At 38.8% G+C, this 20961-nt stretch overlaps 1 long non-coding RNA gene across 1 annotated transcript in view; it reads left to right on the top strand.

Annotated features, from left to right (window-relative positions):
• The window catches only part of LOC108707907, a 231261-nt gene extending 228353 nt beyond the window's left edge, over positions 1-2908 (top strand). The window contains exon 7 of the long non-coding RNA XR_001934348.2: positions 685-2908. This is a non-coding gene — a long non-coding RNA (uncharacterized LOC108707907). The remainder of the gene's footprint in view (positions 1-684) is intronic.
• The last annotated feature ends 18053 nt before the right edge of the window (positions 2909-20961 follow it).

Genomic DNA, 20961 nt, shown 5'->3' on the forward strand with positions numbered 1-20961 from the left:
AGCCGATTGCACCCCCTCCACACACTACTGTTCTGAGTCAGCATCCGTTGCCTTTCCCCTGAATTTGTATGTGTGTGTGTGTGTGTGTGCGTCTGTGCGTGTCTGAGAGTGTGTGTCTGTCTGTGTGTGTGTGCGTGTCTGAGTGTTTGCAATGGAAGGGAGAACCCAGTCAGTCAGAGGGAAGCAAAGGTACGTCTGAGAACGACAAAAAAAATCTGACTGATTTCAATCTTTGGAGCATCTGATGTATTCTCTGAGGAGGACGGGTTCTCTGTAATGGGGGAATGCAATTAAGTTAATGCCATATTTGTGCTGGGGACAGATTTTTCATTCTAATTGTTCATCTGTGGACTGTGTTCAAACATTGCCTCTAACATCATTTTAAGATATAAAAGGGGAATAGCAGGAGAACTTGGGGAAAAGGGGGCTGATATTTTTAGTTAGTCCTTCTGCGAAGTCTTTCATATTAATCAGGTGTTAATACACTGCTACTCCGAAATATTGGCTTTCTACTGTAACGACGCTGAATGTATCTGTATTCGAATTATTTCTGTTTGTAACCTTTTGTTTGTGACTGTAATAATAATAGTACTTTTGTACAGTATTTGTTAGTAGCTTTTAGGTCTGTTTACAAACCCACTAACTGTCTCTTTCTTTTCTTTTCCGTCTTTTTCTTAAAAGTAGAAGATCTCCGCAACAACACCTACTTTGTAGACCAGATTCCTTCAATTGATGGAGCAAACCGGGCCGTGAGGACTTTTGATATATCTGTACTTCCAGAAGAAGGGGATTCTCCTGTTTTTATTGGGAATGATAAGCCCGACATAGAAATTGAAAGGGTTTTGAATATGCCGGATCGTGATAGACCTTCTAAAACGCAAGGCAGTCAAAGCCCCCTGGTGATAGGAAAATTGTTTTGAATTTGGTCTGTTGTTTCTTGTATCAACAGTGTCTAAAAGTTGTGTATGTGCCCTGGATCCGTGCTGCATCTGCCTGTAACGTGAAGAGGGTTTTATCATGTCCACTTGTAGATTAAAATAGGAAACCCAAGATGAAAATTGCATTATCTTTCCTCTGGAGTAATAATGCTTACAGCACTGGGCCCACGTTAGCTGCAGGGTACAAATTTACATCTCAATCCCTGGCACTAAGATGCAATAGGATGGAAGGATATTATTTCCAAATAATGTCTGAGCTCTCTGTGTAATGCTGATCTCTAGCCATGATATTAATGTCAATATTTTGAATGCCAATTGTCTCAAAAGCAGAGTGTTTGCAGTGTCCACTATGGAGGAAGAAACCCACAGACTGAAGTTGGACTTTTCCTAGTCCCTGAGACCCTAACTTGTGAGGATTTTTGAGAAACAATCACAAGTTAGGCTCTTGGGACCTAGGCGGAGGGGAAACAGCAGCTTTGGACTGTATTTGTGATCTGCACCGGATAAAACCCTGCAACCGTTTCTGAGATCTTGTTCTAAAAGGTCTGTGATTATTTTAAAACAAGGTGTTCTCATTGCGCAATGATAATAATAATACCTTGGTATATATATCTCTCTGTATAAAGCTGTATTATCTGTGCTTCCAAAACCTAATGCAGATATTCTAAAGGTAAAATGCAAAACAATGGCAGATAGAATTCTTGGTCTGGCTATTGTCTGGGAGAGCTGTCAGCAGGTGAATAATACAGCTGCTTAGCCTTTTCTTTTGCAGTTTTCGTAATAAGCAATTAAAGTTATCGAAACATCCTTAAACGGTTTATTTATACAGATTACAATGCAAGACTAACATAATGAATGTCAATGAAGAATGCACTTTATTTTATTATATTATTCTTGCTGGCCTGAATAATGCCAATAAAAATGTTCATTCCATATTCTATCTATTCTATTCTAAATTATTGTAGAGCCAAATCGACTTGGGTAAAGCTTAAAGCACTTGGAAATGAAACCTATATTTGCAGCCAACGCCCTTGAATAAATGGCCATCGTTTTTAATAATCCCCACATAGGTTTTGTCTGTCGTTATATATATAATAAACTATATCAGGATGCAGAGAAATGTGTAAGTTAATATGTTTTAGTTTTTAAAATGTGGTTGGGCTGTATGGCAGCATACCTGCTTCATATTATGTTATATATTTATCTGTATTTATAAATAAAACACTCAAGGAGCTGAGGAATTCTGGAAAAGTTATTTCTAAATAAATCAAACCTTTAATGTGTACATTGAGCACAGTAAGGACGTATATTGCGCTCATTGCCTTTGTTGCCAGAATCCGTGTCCGAATCTTCACCTCTGTCTATAAATGTATTATTATTGGGATCTAAAGAAAGAGACCTGTTATAATGTAATGTCCAATATTTTTGTTTTTCTCCCCAATATGTGATTCTAGATAATCAGATCATGCTATAGCTTAAAAAAAAAAATCCTATCGCTACAGAATGTCAGGGAAGGAGGGGGGGGAGCAATGGAAGGGGAATCATGTGCCGTGCATACAAAAAAGGAGGGATGTTAACAATTCGATAAATTCCTGGCTGGTAGACCAGACTGAGCCAGACGCATACATTAACTGCTGTCTGCTGCTGATGTGAGTCTGCTCAATGCGCTGGAAATGAAGGCTCACCTAAGCCCTGACACTGGCTGATTTGTATATTTTCAAAAAGACCAAGAATCTTTTTAAGGTGAAGATTCTGGTAATGTTTTTGGTTTGCCAGAATTCTAATAGCTATTTATTATTCAATCAACCGTTCCAAGCCTATTAGGGATCCGACTAGTATCCGAAAATTACAACTGTGTGTGTGTGTGTCCTTCCTTTCTTCCACGTCTAAAGGATTTCTTTTACAGGGAATGGCTTGTCTTCAAATAACAAAGGATAATTTAATCCCTTAATAAACTCAATTAGGAATTATTATTTTATCCATTGTCGTTATTTCATTTTTAATTAAAGAAAACCTACATCTTTCCACCGAGTGTATATACACAGGCGCCTACAGAGAACCTGAATAAAACATATTAAAAAAACAAAAGGATGTAATATTCATTTTCATTGTATAATTGTCGCACAAAGGGTTACTTTTTTTTTTTATATTTTATCATGTGGCGCAGAAAAAAAATTCTGTGGGCTGTAAATGCAGCTGTTTGATTTGCTTGTACAATCCTTTTGTTCTCTCACCGGGTGTTACAAGGTCTTACAATATTTCAGTGTTGCCTCATGTCAGATGTTCAGAAAATGCATCCACTGAATATTAAAAATATCTCCCAACGACGGCCACACCAAATACCTATTATTGTTTTTTTTTATTTTTAAAAGCAAATGCATTGAAATACAGAGGGATGCAGTGTATTTAGTAAGACAGTATGAGAAGAAACTGTGACAGGCAGAGGCATTGAGAGGTGCATTAATGGGAAGTTAGTACCTGTTATCCTGAATGCTCGGGACCTAGGTTTTCCAGAAAGGGGATCTTTTCCGTAATTTGGATTTTCATACCTTGAAAATCATGTAAACATTAAATAAACCCAATAGGCTGGTTTTGCTTCCAATAAGAAGTAATTATATCTTAGATTGGATCAAGTACAAGCTACTGTTTTATTATTTCGGAAAAAAATAATTTGGATTATTTTTATATAAAAGAATTAAAATGGGAGACAGCCTTTTTGTAATTCAGAGCTTTCTGGAAAAAGGGTTTCCTGATAACGAATCCCATACCTATAGTAAGACCAAGTCCATCAAAACAAAACATCTAGTTGGCACATAAAAGGAGACCACTCTATTTGCTCCTGAATAGCTTCAAAAACAAAGTTCAGCTATTTCTTCCACAACATTTTACATATAGCCCTCAAATTGGCTGAGACACTGAAAGTAATTTAAGGAAAGTTACAAAGTTTGCACAATGTCTAGTAACCCACAGCAACCAGTCAGCAGGTAGTATGTGGCAAGCATCTGATTGGTTGCTAGAAGTTGCTACAGGTTCAAATGGTACAAATTTTATTACATTACCCCTATGCTTAACCCATCAGCCTTGGGAATGTATATAATATAGGTGCAAAATTAGACAGGGTTTTGGGTTTCTACCATGAGGGCATATGGGAGGTTCCTAGTACAGGCAGAACTAACTAGAACTAGAACTAACTAGAACTTGTGAGTGAACTTTTCAAGGTATTCTTCCAATAGCCTTATACGGTATAGGATCCATTATCCAGAAACCTGTTATCCAGAAAGTTCCAAATTACGGGAAGAAAAAATCACGAATTTTTCAGAATTTATGAATCCCCGAAGACGGAAAAGTCCGAATTAAAAAATCCGGCATCTCAAACCTGTCGAGGTTGCATATAAGTCAATGGGAGAAGTCTCAATGATTTTTTGATGCGCGCTGGGCTTTGAACAATACCCCGAAGTTTTCAGAGTTTTTCTGGCAAAAAGCATAAGAAATTGGGTGAAAATTTTTGGGTGAAAAATTCCAAAAAATCTTGAAAATCGGATTTTTTTTTCCCGCAAAGCAAATTTTCAGGAAAATGTAATAATAAATAAGCGTAAACATTTGCTTTTAGGGTTTGTATTATTTCACTGCCTGGAGGGACCTACCTAAAATGGACACCTACATATAAAACGAGGAATTTCACACAATGCTGAAGTTCTTCTACATGAACTGGAGCCGATTGGTTTGTTTGGAGCTGGAGTGCAGCAGCATGAAAAGGTTTCAAGGGATTCTGCCGCGTTCATCAATGCACTGCTCTACCTAAAATAAAGGTCTTCAAAATCCCAGCATCTTCCGAAATCAGTGGCCTCAGAATTGATTAGTTGTTGTTTACCTGAAAATTGAAAAGCATTATTTTAACACAGCCTTGATGCATTTTACCCACCTTTTAACTATGTGGCTGGGTGAGCACTGCAACACTTTTTCCATAAAAGCGGTTACACAGCCAATTCAAAGAAGTAAAATCCTTCTGATACCTTCACTAACTGGATCATTTTGCAAACTGTCAAAGCAATTATAACTTTTTCCATGTCACACACCATCCGAATGCCTGATACTCTCCACGGGTCACTGATATCAATAGGAAAGCTGCAGCAGTAATGATTGCCTGGAAAAGCGGATGCCATTTTTAAGTTGATGATCTCCAGTGCAGAACTTTCCGCTGATGTAAACGCAAAGCCAATCGCCATTTCCCTGGAAATTTTTTGTTGTTGTTTGTTTTAAGTTCCTCATGTGTCTTTGATTTAGCAAAGAGCCATGAACTGTAGTTCTGTTATGTAACTGCTCTACTTTTTGTCAAATCCAGTTCTCGTTCTTTCAACTTTTCTTGACTCTCTTCACACTGCTGAAACACTGAGCTTTGTTTCTAAAGGCAATGATTGCACAGTTGTGTTTTCCCTACAGATACAGACCTGGAAACTTTAGATTTAGATATCATTAAAAGCTAAACTGCTCTAGCTTCTTGTTCTTTGCTTGGACAAACTATTTTCATATTCATCCTAGGACATACAGTATGTATACACCAATGTATTCTTATTCTTTCCAGGAATCAAGTCCCCTTGTATTATAGATGAAGTAGTCCCCTTACAAAATTCCAGATCACTTCTAAGGTCTATTTAATTTTACGCAAAAAAGGTAGTAATACTAAAATGGATGAGCCCCAGCCCTCCTACACTTCGGCAATGGATCGAATTAATAAATGGTATGGTGTCCCTAATTAAACTGACGGATAATGCCAGGGGAACACCTGGGAAATTGAAAAAAATATGGGAACCCTGGTTGGATGCCAAACCACATACATCCCTTCCAGATGACTGAATTATAGGTCTGCTCTAACATATAAGATGATATCCACTAATTATGATACATGCTCCTCTATACGTTGAATGTGTAATGGAACATATGGGATGCTTGTAAACTAGGGATGCCAGGAATCAGAATCATAATTTGCATATTAATTTGCATATGCAAATTAGTGGGGTGGAGGGAAATGGCAGACTTTTTGTCACAAAACAAGGAAGTAAAAATAGTTTTCCCCCCTTCCCACCCCTAATTTACATATGCAAATTAGGTTTTGGTTCTGTAATGGTGCATTCCTATTGTAAACAGTAGTCAAGTAAGTTTCAAGACTGTTAGTTTTGTTTAATCTGTTTATTTTGTTTTGTTTATGTTTAAAATGCAAAATAAAAACCTTTAAGAAAAAGAAAAAATCCGAAAAATTTGTGATTTTTTTATTTATAAAATCCAACTTTTAAAAAATGTATTAAACCCTGAGTGTGAAAAAGTCTGAATAAGAAATCTCAGCTCTGTCGAGGTTGCATACAACTCAATGGGAGAAGTCCCAATGATTTTTTGATGTGTGCTGGGTCTTGTGAAAAATCATGAAAATCAGATTTTTTTTCCCCGCAAAGCAAATTTTTGGGAAAATGTAATAATATATTAGCGTAAAAAAACCCAAGCAGATTTGATCGGAGTTTGTAGCAGGAAATCTTGAGATAAAATCGGGCTTTGCTAAACAACCCCCATAGATAAATGATGGTAGCATTTTACTGGAGATACAGGTATGGGACCTGTTATCCAGAATGCTCAATAATAACTAACTGTACAAAAAGAATTACCCCATGGGGTATAGGATTTTTTTGCTTTGGGCATTAAGGGTAAGAGTAGACTCCTCTAATGCATAATAATAATATCAGATATCATATTGATATGCATTAAAGAAAAATATTGTGGGTTGTGATTGTTCATTTAGATAGAGGCAATCTGCTGATGTAGATAAAATGTAGTACAGGTATGGGACCTGTTATCCAGAATGCTCTGGACCTGGGGTTTTGCTGATAATGGATCTTTTTGTAATTTGGATCTTCATACCTTAAGTCTACTAGAAAATCATGTAAACATTAAGGAGGTTATTTAATAAAACGCAAATGGATCTAATATTTTTATTAAACCAAGCTCGACAAAACTCCTATCCTATCTATCGGAAAACGACTTGATAAAATGAAGCAAAAGATGAATTGTACAAATATTTTGGATTTAAGACCCGAAACACCCCACATTTTTCGTATCATTGGGTGAAACGCTGTGCAGATGACATCTACAAACTGTAAAACATCTGCCATTGACTTCTAGGTTTGCGATGGTGGATTTTCAGTTCCAGACTTTTAGCAGCTTCAGGGTATAATAAATCTCACATTTTTCTTAAATTACCTAAACCAGAAAAAACTGAGGTTTCATAAATAACCCCCCCTAAATAAACCCAATAGGCTGGTTTTGCCTCTAATAAGGATTAATTATATCTTAGTTCGGATCAAGTACAAACTACTGTTTTATTATTACAGAGAAAAAGAAAATCATTTTTAAAAATTTGAATTATTTGGATAAAATGGAGTCTGTGGGAGACAGCCTTTCCATAATTCAGAGCTTTCTAGATAATGGGTTTTGGAATAATGGATTCCATACCGGTACTTGAAAAATTGGGTATTTGCTATGTACATATTAAAGTCAATGCACCCTAGTAAGTCTGTATCGTTCTTACCAGAGTAACAAAGAGTGAAACAATAGCAAATCAGTCACAAGAAAGATGGCAGGAGCCGGGAGAAGCTTTCCATTACCACTTACAAATGCTGACTCTGACTTCTTTCAGGCTGGCACCAATCCCCAGCTCTGCTCATTATGTTGGTATGACATATTAGTTATACTAAAAGCTATGGACTACACAGGATACTTAAGGTTTAGAGTGATTAAATTATTCTGCAATGCATTCAGCGAGCATTTCAATAAGTCATAGTAACATTTCAAGAGAGGAGGAAAAAGGCTCTATGCTCTGAAAGTGTAATTCTCAAAGCAAAGAAACATCAATGGCGCATTGTTCCTAAATTGCAGCGTTACAGTAACGGTGATTACCTTCATTCTTTCCCCTATGCATTAAGACAAAGTAAAATCTTGTTGTAAATCTAAAGATCAATCATTATAGCTGAAAGCATTGCTAATATTATTTTGATTAAGACGCTTTTATTTCTTTTTCTTAGGTTTTCTTGCGGCAAGTCATGATGCCTTACAAACAAGGATGTAGCCATGTGCAGTTCTAGAAGGCAAGAACTTGTTTTGTTAAGAAATCTGTTATAATTAGGGATGTAGCGATTTGGTGTTCGCGAACGCCGTTCGCGAACACCGGCAAAAAATGCGAACAGTTCGCAAACTTCGAACACCCGCTAAAATCGTTCGATTCGAACGATCGAAGGATTTTAATCGTTCGATCGAACGATTTTCATTCGAATCGAACGATCGAAGCATTCGATCGAATGCTTTTCATTCGATCGAATGCTTTTCATTCGATCGAATGCTTTTCATTCGATCGAATGCTTTTCATTCGATCGAATGCTTTTCATTCGATCGAATGCTTTTCATTCGATCGAATGCTTACAATCGTTCGAGCGAATGGAAATCGTTCGATTTTTAGCGGTCGAAGGAATTCGAATGGTCGAATGGTCGAACGATTTGTATTCGAATCGAACGCGAACTCAAAATGCGAACGTCGTGCAACGTTCGCGAACATTCGGCGGACGCGAACGGTCGAATTTCGCGCGAACAAGTTCGCCGGCGAACAGTTCGCTACATCCCTAGTTATAATTCTTACAAATATGATTAGCCCATAAATAGCTCCATTGATGTTCCTCTGGTTGTAGGCAAACAGGATTGGACACTGGTAAAAAACTTGATGGGTCCCAGTAGCCCAAGCCTGCTCCCCTTCTCTGAAACTATGGGGCAAATTCACTAAGATTCGTAAAGATTCACTAAAATCCGAAGTTGCGCTCAGGGGAAGCATAAGGTTACGAACATGCACTAGCGTTAATTCGCCAACCAAAGCGAAGTTACGCTAGCGATGCTTAATTTGCATACGGCTCCAAATTGAAGTTACAATGGGGGTATATGTAGCAGCATTACACAAGCCTGGGAAACCTTCAAAACAGCAAATAACATATTTATTTTGCCCTACACATGTGCCCACTGTATAGTTAAGGTGCCATGAGTTAGGAAATGTAGGGGGAAGGAGGGTAGCCCCAAAAAATATTCAATCTTTTTCAGCCTATCGCCCATAAAAAAAAGAAAAAACTGAAGCGTTTTTTGGGACTTGGAAAAATGTTTAACTTTTTTTGAAGCAATCCCTATCTACTCTATTGCACTTCGCCTGGTCTGAGGTGGCGAAGGAAGTCTGACATAAAAGGTAGCGTTCTGAAAAATTTGCCGTCGGTGAATTTGTGTAGTTACGTCCGTTGCGCAAATTTGCCAGGCGTAAGGGTGCGAAGTAACACTAGAGAATTTACGCCAGCGTCCGTTAGTGAATCGGCGAATTAACGGAAATGCGCTACGCTATCGAATTAACGCTAGCGTTAAGTGCTTCGTCCTTTAGTGAATTTGCCCCCATGTGTACCCTAAGCACTATGTGTTCCTTGTACCATCATTAGAAGAATAGCAGGTATGCACTTCGCGGTTGGTTGCGTCTGGCACGGGGAGCCCATTAGTCAGCAGAGGGGGTGGTTGGGGGATCAGGGGCAGGTTTACTAACCAGTGAAAAGTTGCCAGCGTCCACTTCGCACCAAGCACAACACTTCGCCTAGGCGAAAATTCGCTCAGACAATGGCAATTCACCAATATGCAGAGTTTTGTCCTGGGCACCGAACGCTGGCGACTTTTCGCTAGCGGTACTTCGGTAATGCAAGCATTTCAAAGCGAAGAAGAGATCTTGCGCTCAGGTTAATTTGCATTTGGCTGGCAATTTAAAGTTGCATGGACTTCTTTGTTATCTTTGTTATATGTTGCAGCAAATACATTACATTTCCACTGTTAATTACAGTGGAATAATAAAGTTGTTATAATGCCCTACCCATGAGCCCACTGTAAAGTTAATGTTAATGTTCCATATGTGAGAAAATCTATGGAGAAACCCGGTTACATAAAAAAAAAAAATTTAAGGACTTTTGAAGCCTATCACTCTGAAAAAAGGAAAAGTCGCATTTTCCACTCACAGGATATGATGTAAGTGACAGATCTATGTACTATGTATCTATGTACTCCAATGCACTTCGTCTGGTCTGAGCTGACAAAGGTAAGTCTTGCGAAAGGTAACGTTCAGTAAAATCCGCATTTTAGTGAATTTGCGGAGTAATGTCCATTTGCCAGAGCGAAAAGTCACCTGTTGATAGATCGACGGTCCCGTTCCCTAGCGAATTGGCGCCTGTGCCTGTTAGTAAATTGCTGATGTCCCTGTGGGTGGCAATGCTGTTGATAAGTCGCTAGCGTTAGCCACTTTTTCCTTGATGTGGCAGTCACAGTAGGCCTGGACCCTCCCAGTCCAACACCTTTGGCTTTTGAGGATGGGGATAAATTATGGCTTCTTACAGCACACAGATTATCAGTGCATTTCTTGGAACTGTTCTTCTCATTTCTGAAGCTCACAAGATCTGCACATACAGCCATTGGAATTTGCAATGGAACGGGACATCACTTATCAAGCCAAGATGGGCTTTTGTAAAACTAACAACTGAAAATGAGTCCAGAATAGCTGGATGTGATGTTACTGGAGGTGCTGCAAGAGGCCACCAGTAATGATGGGCGAATTTATTCGCCAGGCGCGAATTCGCGGCGAATTTGCACAAATGGCGCCAGCGAATAAATTCGTGAAACGCCCGCGAAAATTCGCGAAAAAAAAAAACGGGCGCCGGCGTTGAAAAAACGGCCGTTTCGCGCATTTTTCGCTGTTTCACGAAATTCGCGAATTTTTCGGCGAAGCGAAACGGCGCAAATTCGCCCATCACTAGCCACCAGCACAGAACCTCTTTTAACTTGCCACTATGGAAGATAATTAGGGGGGAATTCACAAAAGTGGACATGGATTTATTGGATTTCTTGCCATATTCATAAACCTCTATCTCTACTTCTGTGAGTTTGTGTAAGGAAATTACCTATGCGGCGGGGACGCCCACCGCATGGTCCTCGAGCCGGCGCCATCTTGGAAACTAGGGCGCGCGCGCTCGTGCGGCGGCCTGCGCGCCTCTTAAAGGCGCAGGCACGCCGGCGCATTAGCGCCAGCATGTTTTTTTACGCCCGTTTGGCACGAAATTTGAATATTTAAGGCCCATTCTGTTTCCCAGCCGGTGCCCGTGATAGGATTTGTTTCCTGGTGCTTCTGAGCCTTAGTGCATCTGTGCCTGTATTCTATATCTTGATTTTCCGTGTTTGACCCTGCCTGTATCCTGACTACTCTGAACTCTGTATCCTGACCCTCGCCTGCCTACGACAACTCTTCCTGCTTATTCCCCTGATTGACAACGCGGTTTTGACCCTTGCCTGCCTGACGATTCTGATATCCGCCTGCCTCGACCCAGCCTGTCTGACCATCCTTCTGCCTAATCCTTTTGTACCGTGACCTTCGCCTAAAGACTCTGCTAAACAGCCGTGCCCCTTTGCCAGCCAGAACATCTCGCCTTGCACACCTCGTTAAGTCCAGGTGGCACCCAAGTAAGCTGAGGGCTCCTCCCGAAGCCCAACGGTGGTCACACTACTGGTGAAGCCGAGCCGAGACCAGGGTGCTTGGCATTTGTTCTGGTATCGGGTGCCGGTCGTGACAGTTTGTCTTTCAAACAGACAGTTGCCAGATTTTGTTTTTCATTCTACATTTTAAACAATATTTTACCAACAATTTTCTGAATTTGTCTTTAGCGCCAAACCCTTCAGTTTGTCATGAGGTGATTCTCAGCTATACCTGTGCCTTTTACCAATGATTGTGTGTTTCAAGGAGAAATTCACTGCCTTTTTTAAAGGCCCATATAGAAGGACAGGTTTTATATAAAGATGTATATGATATATTCCCTCCAAATGGTAATATTGCCTCAATCTTTAAGAAAAACTAGCAAAAATGTTTGCCCTGTTCTTTTGTCAATGTTTTTTTTATGTTGGAAATAAATTATTTTAATATAATATGGCATAGAATACACTTTTAGGGGCAGATTTTTTAAATTCTATTTTCCATCAATTTTTTAGTGTATTTTGACTAGGGAATAGTCAAAAAAAATCGAAAATTCGAATATCAAAATGTTTTGTCTCTTTAAAAATTCGACTTTGACTATTTGCCATCTAAAACCTGCCGAATTGCTGTTTTAGCCTATGGGGGACCTATTTAGAGTCATTTGGTGGACTTTGAAAATGTTTTTTTTGGAAAATACTTTGATTCGAAATTGATCGAATTAGTTCCGAATTCGAATGGAATGATCAAATATAGCCTATTCAACCGTAGTTAAAAAATTCGATTTATTTTTTTTTTTTAAAGAAATTTTTTTATTTGAATTTGATGTGATGGGAGTTAAAAAAAAATTCCCATCACCTCAAAATTCGACCCTTGATAAATCTGCCCCTTATTGTTTACACCTATTGCTATTCTAGGGTTAGGCAGAAAACAGAGTTTTTAGCCCAACAATAGTCTGCTAATCCCCATGAATATGTAAATGAGTCCCTGATACAGCTACAGAAATAGGGGTGAAATGGAGATTGGGTGACACAATGCAGAATTGAGAACAGGTAGAAGAGTTTCACTGAGCTTTACTCCATGTTTGGAGAAATTGTTGTTCAAAATGTAATTTTTTTGTCTTCGTATTTGTTGTTTTTACAAAATATTTACAAATATGTCCAAAAAAATGAAAATTGGTGGTTGAGCGGGTATTTTGGCAGATTTCTGTTTGTGAATATGAGTATTTACACCACTTTTACACCAAACAAATGCTTCCTCCACGTTTGTGAATACCCCTTAATGTTATACAACTGTGCAGTAGGAATGGGGAAAATGTAAGATTATTGAAAACACTGACAACTGCTGTCTCTCACCTTCCATTGTACACTCTTTTGTTGAGGGATGACGGATATTATTGACAAATTGACATTCCTTGATATTCCTTGACCAGTGCCGGAACTAGGGGTAGGCAGAAGAGGCAAGTGCTTAGGGCACAATTCTTAGGGGCGCTAGGCTTGTACCTCTTCTAACCTTAGTTCAGGGTCCTGGAGGCTCAATTTTCTGACAAGCAGTGGTCTCGGCTACTAATTCCTCTGATGATCACATCCAATGCCCCCACTCCTCACTCTTGTGTATGTGTGTGTGTGTTCTCGTGGGGTGTTGAGATGGGCAACTTGCCTTGGACCTCTTGGCCCAACACTGGTCTATATAAATTTCATACTGAGGGAGGCAGAGACAATTTCAATGTCATACTAGGTACTATTAGTAATAGGTCTTTTACTGGTCTTTCCCAAAGGAAAAACATTTGACCATTAGAATATCCCTTCAGTGACCTTTCTTCAGTGATTTCACTCCATGTTCTACCTGGAAACAGTTTATTCACTTTAAAAACGTATGGGGTGAATTAAATACATATATATACAATTATATATATATATATATATATATATATATATATATATATATATATATATAGTGATGGGCGAATTTGCGCCGAAAAATTAGCGAATTTCGCGTGAAATTCGCGAAACGGCGAAAAATTCGTTTTTTGACGCCGGCGCCCGTTTTTTCGACGCCGGCGCCCGTTTTTTAGACGCCGGCGCCTGTTTTTGGCACCGGCGCCCGTTTTTGCCGTGAATTTTCGCGGGCGTTTCGCGAATTTATACGCTGGCGGTGAATCGCGCAAATTCGCGCCTGGCGAATAAATTCGCCCATCACTATATATATATATATATATATATATATATATATATATATATAACAAAATCGTAGATGATACCCGCACTCCTTCACATGTAGTTTTTGCCGGGTGCTTGGTCAAGTTTAGGTATATAAAATTGTAGAAAGGACCAGCACTCCGTTTTCCAAAAAAATTCAATGGTTTATTCAAAACTCACAGTGTCTCCAACGTTTCGACCCTCTTTGGGGCCTTTGTCAAGGATTTCTTGACAAAGGCCCCAAAGAGGGTCGAAACGTTGGAGACACTGTGAGTTTTGAATAAACCATTGAATTTTTTTGGAAAACGGAGTGCTGGTCCTTTCTACAATTTTATATATATATATATATATATATATATATATATATATATATATATATATATATATATATATATATATTTAAAAAACAGTCCAGATCTAGTTTCTATATACTGTACACTATTTACTTTTTAATAAGTTTGGGTCTTAGATGTTTACAAACTTGACCAAAATACATATTGTATATATACTGTACATATTGCTCTTCAGATGCCGACCACAGCAATATAAATACAGTATCCCTGGGTAACGGGCACATTTGTCTGAATTCAAAATGGACCTTCTTTTTCTCCAGAGAGACAAAAATATCTAAAAATATCCGCTGAACGAAAGTTTCAGAAAAGTATTAAAACCTCTATGTAAAGTCTACAGAGCTTACCAATAGCACGTCCTCTATTTCACACCCAAAACGTTTGCTTTTGTGTGCCAAGAAGCAAAACTCAAAAACTTTGAGTGTTCACCTTAAAATTACCTTTTCGTACAGCAGAATTCTTTAGTTGTTTAAATTTTTTTGTTTTGCATCCCTCGAGGTTTGGAATTGAAGCTGTTATTGGAGTTTCTATGGTACTGCTCATGTTTTGAAATCAAATTTGGAACTGAAAAGAAAAATAAGCAACATAAAAAAGTTTAATAATGGAACATTTTGAGCTACCTGCTAAAAAAGAGCAAGAAGCAGAAGAATTATGATTTTAAAAGCATGCAACATACAAGTAAATAGCTGCTTAGAATAGGTCTGTAAAGGAACCCAATGCTTCATTCGCCTATTACTAGGGAAGTCTTAGACCTGTTATGCCCTGTGAGAGGGAGGTTCCCCCAATGGCCCAGGGGGTTTGTAACTAATGACTGTTTCTAGTTTATACAGTATAAGGAGATGGAGCTCACACCTCATAGTTAGTGATGGGCGAATTTCTCCCGTTTCGCTTTGCACAAAAATTATCGAATTTTCCGTCAAAATTCGCAAAAAGGCGAAAAATTTGCGGAAAATCGTGAAAGCAGAAGGTTCACGGAAAAATCATGAAATTCGCACGTTTTTACTAAAAAAATCGAGAAATGCGAACAGTTTCATGGAAAAATCGAGCAATTCGAACGTTTTCACGAAAAAAAATTGAGCAATTCGAAAAAAAAAAAGCGGAGATTCGCAAATGTATTCACTGGCAGCAAAACGCAGGAATTCCCCGCAAAAAAAAAAATGTATTCGCCCATCACTACTCATAGTCTTTGGTTTCCTCCTAGTACCAGGTTAAATGTGCTGGGAGACTGGATCGTACTTCCCCAGTATCAAGCTTTGATCATTAAGGTGACCAACACCCTAGAAAAGTTGGGGAGCAGGTGACCAGTCATTTTTTCACTGGTGATATAATTCCTTCACTTCCTAGCTAGATTCTATTACAGGTATGGGGCCTGTTATCCAGAATGCTCGGGACCTGGGGTTCTGCGGATAAAGGATCTTTCCGTAAATTGGATCTTCATACCTTAAGTCTACTAGAAAATCATGTAAACATTAAATAAACCCAATAGGCTGGTTTTGCTTCCAATAAGGATTCATTATATCTTAGTTGGGATCAATACAAGATACTGTTTTATTATTACAGAGAAAAGGAAAATAATTTTTAAAAATTTGGATTATTTGGAGAAAATAGAATCTATGGGTACTATACCTGTACTAATGAGAAACCTCTGCTAATTCCTTGATATACCATTACACTTTCATCTTTGCCTCACAGCTGTTGTTCTCTGGAAATAACTAGTCTAAGTTACTGTCTGGAAATAAACTTTGTCATTAAGAACCACTGGCACCAAATTCTTTTCAGAAGTTGTCGTAAAAGAAGGAAGACCATTCAATCACCATTCTTACCAGTACCGGCCCATCTAAATGCCACATATATGAGTGTTTATACCCCAATAGAAATAGAATGCAGGGAGAAGGGATCTGAATAATTATATCCTTTGCTTGTGCCAATCTTTCTCCCATGCAAAAAACATTTTTTTCAAGCTTTTTACTGCTTTGAACTGCAGTTATATGGAGAAATAACTTTACAATGTTTAATAAATTTATATGGGAAAATTGTTTAAAATCTAAAAACGTTTTTGGGTGAAGAAATCCAAAATGTTAGCTTTTGGATAGGCCCCCTCCTGAGGCTTTAAGTATGCATTTGAGACTCCATCTACAAATTGTTATTCTGAGGAGGAGAGAAACAATATATTCTGAACAACATATTTATTATTATAATCCACAGGGATGGGGTTCTCCAGAGCCCCATTGTTGCCCTATATAGAACAGCCATGTTCTGCAGTGCTTCACAGAGGTCAGAGGTTGTTCAGTACAGGTATGGCATCCTTTATTTGGAAACCCGTTATCCAAAAAGCTCCAAATCATGGGAAGAACATCACCCATAGGTTCTATTTTAAGCAAACAATTCTAATTTTTAAAAATCATTTCCTTTTTCTCTGTCCTAATAAAACAGTACCTTGTACTTAATTCTAACTAAGCTGTGTGAATCCATATTGGTGGCAAAACAATCCTATTGGTTTCTTTTAATTTTTAATTATGTTTAATAGACTCAAGGTATAGAAATACAAATTACAGAAAGACCCCTTATCCAGAAAACCCCAGGTCCTGAGGATTCTGGATAATAGAGCCAATACATATACTAGCATTCCCAATTGGGGGTTGCATGCTAAGGTCGCTAACATTCAAACACATATTTTTGTCAAATTTATCAGGAGCCAGTTAATCTGCCTGTTTGTTTTTGGAATAGGGGAGGTTAAAGGAGCACTTGGAGGAAACCCACAGAAGCACATGGAGAGCATACAAACTCCATGAGATAGTCTCCTGGTTGGAATCAAACCTTGCACTAGCCACTCACACGTTGTAGGTAATGGGTGATAGCAAAAGCATGACATGAATAGTGATGGGCGAATTTATTCGCCAGGCATGAATTCTCGATAAATTTGCGTGTTTCGCTGCCAGCGAATGAATTTGAGAATTTGTCATGGAAATTCACCAGCAAAAATTTGCCAGTGTCAGATTCCCCCTCCGGCGACAATTTCACAATTTTTTTTTCCCCGCAAATTTGTCACCCGTTTCACAAATTTTGCGGGAAATTTGCGAATTTCGTGGTGAAACAGGACACATTTGCCCATCACTAGTCAGAAATGTTCTTAGTTCTTGTATTGTAGAGAATGAAAGTGACTTCAACAGGACCCCACTACTACAACTTTAAGTTACAGGAGATCATAAAAGCCTCATCTAAGAATTTTCTTCTTAGAATTCAACTCTTGAATTAATACTTGCAATGTTAGGCAGGTGAGGGTCAGGAACATAAAGGAGGTGATTTGTCAAACATTAAGCTTGTTCTTCAAATAAATTATTCTATTTCTATTTAAATTAATAATGAGCTAGAAGAAACTTTAAGCCTATTTGTTAGCACAGTAATGTGCTCATTGTCGTTACCTATCTTCCAACATCCATGTTTTTATAACGTTTGTTGTGCGAACTACAGAGAAATGAGTTGTCTGACTTGCTTTTGTCTCCGCCGTGACAGAAGTGAGGCAAACACATTCATTAGCATAATACAGTAATGTTTTATTTACTCAGCTTTGTCATTTACCAATTAGTGTAGCGCTGAATTACCCATGACGGGAGGAATCATATTTTGCCATATGACACGTGAAACATTTAGGACACAAAAAGAATATAAATGAGTCACTGGTAATTGTATAAATACATTTTTACTTTTTAAATAATCAATATTACTTTAAACCATATATAAAACATAATAAAAATGGTATACTTCTTGGACAGGGATATTGGAGAGGGATATTAGGAGTAAAAAGGCAGATGGAAAGAAATTAATATTCTAAGTAAATTAGTGGCAAAACTGATGTGAAATATCAGTCTTCTGGGGTGTCATTAGTCTTGTGGGGTTGTTTCTACATATCTGTGAATGTGTGTATGTAAAAGTGGCCATACACGTAGAGAGCTCTCCCCAAAATGCCCACATTGAGGTGGGATTTTTAACCCTGTCCGATCGACATCTGCCCGACTTTCAGGCAGATATCGATCAGGGAAGCACGTCGGAGGGCCCCACACATAGGCCGATAAGATGCCGACTTGGCCACCTTAACATAATATAGTGACACAGGTTGAAAAATAGACTTGTCCTTTTATGTTTACATGAGCCCCCCTAACTGCTAGTTGATCCAGAAGAGGGCAAAAAAAAACCCCAACTGAAGGCAGTTTGGTAAAAAAAAAATCCTTTCTGACTCCAAGATGCAAATCCATCCAGTCCCTGGATCAGCATTGCACCAAGAGCTAATTTCAGTAACCCAGAAATGCAAGGAAAAGAGTGGGTGATCCACAGCAATGATCAAACATAAATCAACTAGACCCTCTTTGCAGTCATGCCCTCGACCCCCCAGAATCCCATCATGTATAAAGAGTATATGTGCAGTGAAAATGCATTGGTTTATAAATGCCAACCACAATTTTTTAGGATAGTTACATAGTTACATAGTTAAATTGGTTTGAAAAAAAGACAAAGTCCATCAAGTTCAACCCCTCCAAATGAAAACCCAGCATCCATACACACACCCCTCCCTACTTTCACATAAATTCTATATACCCATACCTATACTAACTATAGAGTTTAGTATAACAATAGCCTTTCATATTATGTCCAAGAAATCATCCAAGCCATTCTTAAAGGCATCAACTGAATCAGCATCACAACATCACCCGGCAGTGCATTCCACAACCTCACTGTCCTGACTGTGAAGAACCACCTACGTTGCTTCAAATGAAAGTTCTTTTCTTCTAGTCTGAAGGGAATGGCCTCTGGTCCTATGGTCCATTTTATAGAGAAATAGATCTCCCGCTAGCTGTCTATAATGTCCTCTAATATATAGAGCAGGGGTGTCCAACCACATGCGGCCCGGGATGGCGATCGAGGCAGCCCAGCTTGAAACGCACGGTTGCAGAGTTTGTACTTCCGAGAATCAAAGAAAACATCACGCACAATGTCACATAGAGATCCCGGACCTCCCTCTTACTTGCTCGTATCCAGAGTTTCTCAACGCGAGGTGGTGCATACGCTGAAGGAATCGCTGCATCCAGACGTCGGGGTCACCACCGTCATGTCAAGTTCTGCATTGAGCAGCAGAGAGGAGGAGAGCTGGGCTGGCGCGTTAGTGTGGCTTGCAATGAAGAGAACTGGTGCTGCAGAAAACTGGAGGACTACTGGCCTTAGTCTGATGATTCCTGGTTCCTGCTGGCATAGGTACAGATCTGGGGCAATTTTTATGGCTGGCTACTGGCACAGATTTGGGGGCAATTTTTTATGGCTGCACAGGTACAGATTTGGGTGCAATTTTTATGGCTACACAGTTACAGATTTGGGGGCAATTTGTATTGCTGGGACAGGTACATATTTGGGGGCAATATTTATGGCTGGCTGCTGCCACAGTTACAGATTTGGGGCAATTTTATCGCTGGCACAGGTACATATTTTGGGGCAGAATTTATGACTGGCTGCTGTCATTGTGTTTTTTGTCCATTAACCACCTCAGTCTGTCGTGTTTTTAGGTATAGGCTTACTATGCCAAGTTGTAACAATGTGGTTACCTAGGGAGGAGGGGGACTGCCCAAAGCCCAATTAGTAATCAATCCGAAAAAGGTTGCTCTATAGTTGTCCCATATTCAAGTGCATAGCTCAATCTGGTTATCCAGCTGGTATTGTAGTTCATTTGAGTATATTTCCTTTATTTTTAGAAAACAAAAGTGCTATGTGTTTCATGTGTGGCCCCAGAAAAATTTTCTTTTTCGAATGTGGCGTAGGGAAGGCAAAAAGCTTGCACCCTGATATAGAGTAATCGTATAGCCCAAGTGTCTTTTCTCCAGAGAAAACAACCCCAACCTTGACAGTCTACCCTCATAATTTAAGTCTTCCGTCCCTCTAACCAGTTTAGTTGCACTTAGTCTCTCCAGCTCATTTATATCCCTCTTAAGGACTGGAGTCCAAAACTGCACTGCATACTCCAGATGAGGCCTCACCAGGGACCTATAAAGAGGCATAATTATGTTTTCATCCCTTGAGTTAATGCCTTTTTTTATGCAAGACAGAACTTTATTTGCTTTAGTAGCCACAGAATGACACTGCCCAGAATTAGACAACTTGTTATCTACAAAGACCCCTAGATCCTTCTCAGTTAAGGAAATTCCCAACACATTGCCATCTAGTGTATAATTTGCATTTATGTTATTTTTGCCAAAGTGCATAACCTGCATTTATTAACATTTAACCTCATTTTCTGCCCAGTTTCCCAACTTAGACAAATCCCTCTGCAAAGTGGCAGCATCCTGCATGGAACCTATAGTTCTGCACAATTTAGTATCATCTGCAAACATAGAAACAGTACTTTCAATACCCGGTTTCTATTTTTGGATGTGGAGCAAATTTTCAGAAATCCAGAAACAGGCGCCGAAATAGAGATTTGCTGTTTAGTAAACACATAGGGGCTGGTTTATTCTGGATCGAACTGGGGAAGGATTCCTGGCATTTCAATCAGTCACTCCCCGCAGAGACACCAGTTCAAATCTGAACTCAGTACCCCGATACTATGCACTCACATCACAAAAGCAAATAGCTATACAATTCTTGTACACCTTACTTTTGTTGATTTGCATTTTTGGATCTCTTTTTACAATACATTTGTCCTTGCTTTACCTCATCTATTTTTTATTCATTTAAACTTTTAACTATTAAGAGTTTGGCATTTTGCTGCTTTGAAATAAAATGAATATAAATGGTGCAGATGTATTAACTTTATTCATAAAAAAAAGTTAATAATGGTTTTACATTTAAAGGGAAAATATACCCTCCTCTTTCATGTGCACCTATTCATTTGGGATATTTAGAAAAGGTGCATAAACACTAAACTTCCAGGT

This window comes from Xenopus laevis, chromosome 2L (assembly GCF_017654675.1).
Source record: "Xenopus laevis strain J_2021 chromosome 2L, Xenopus_laevis_v10.1, whole genome shotgun sequence".
Classification (NCBI taxonomy): domain Eukaryota; kingdom Metazoa; phylum Chordata; class Amphibia; order Anura; family Pipidae; genus Xenopus; species Xenopus laevis.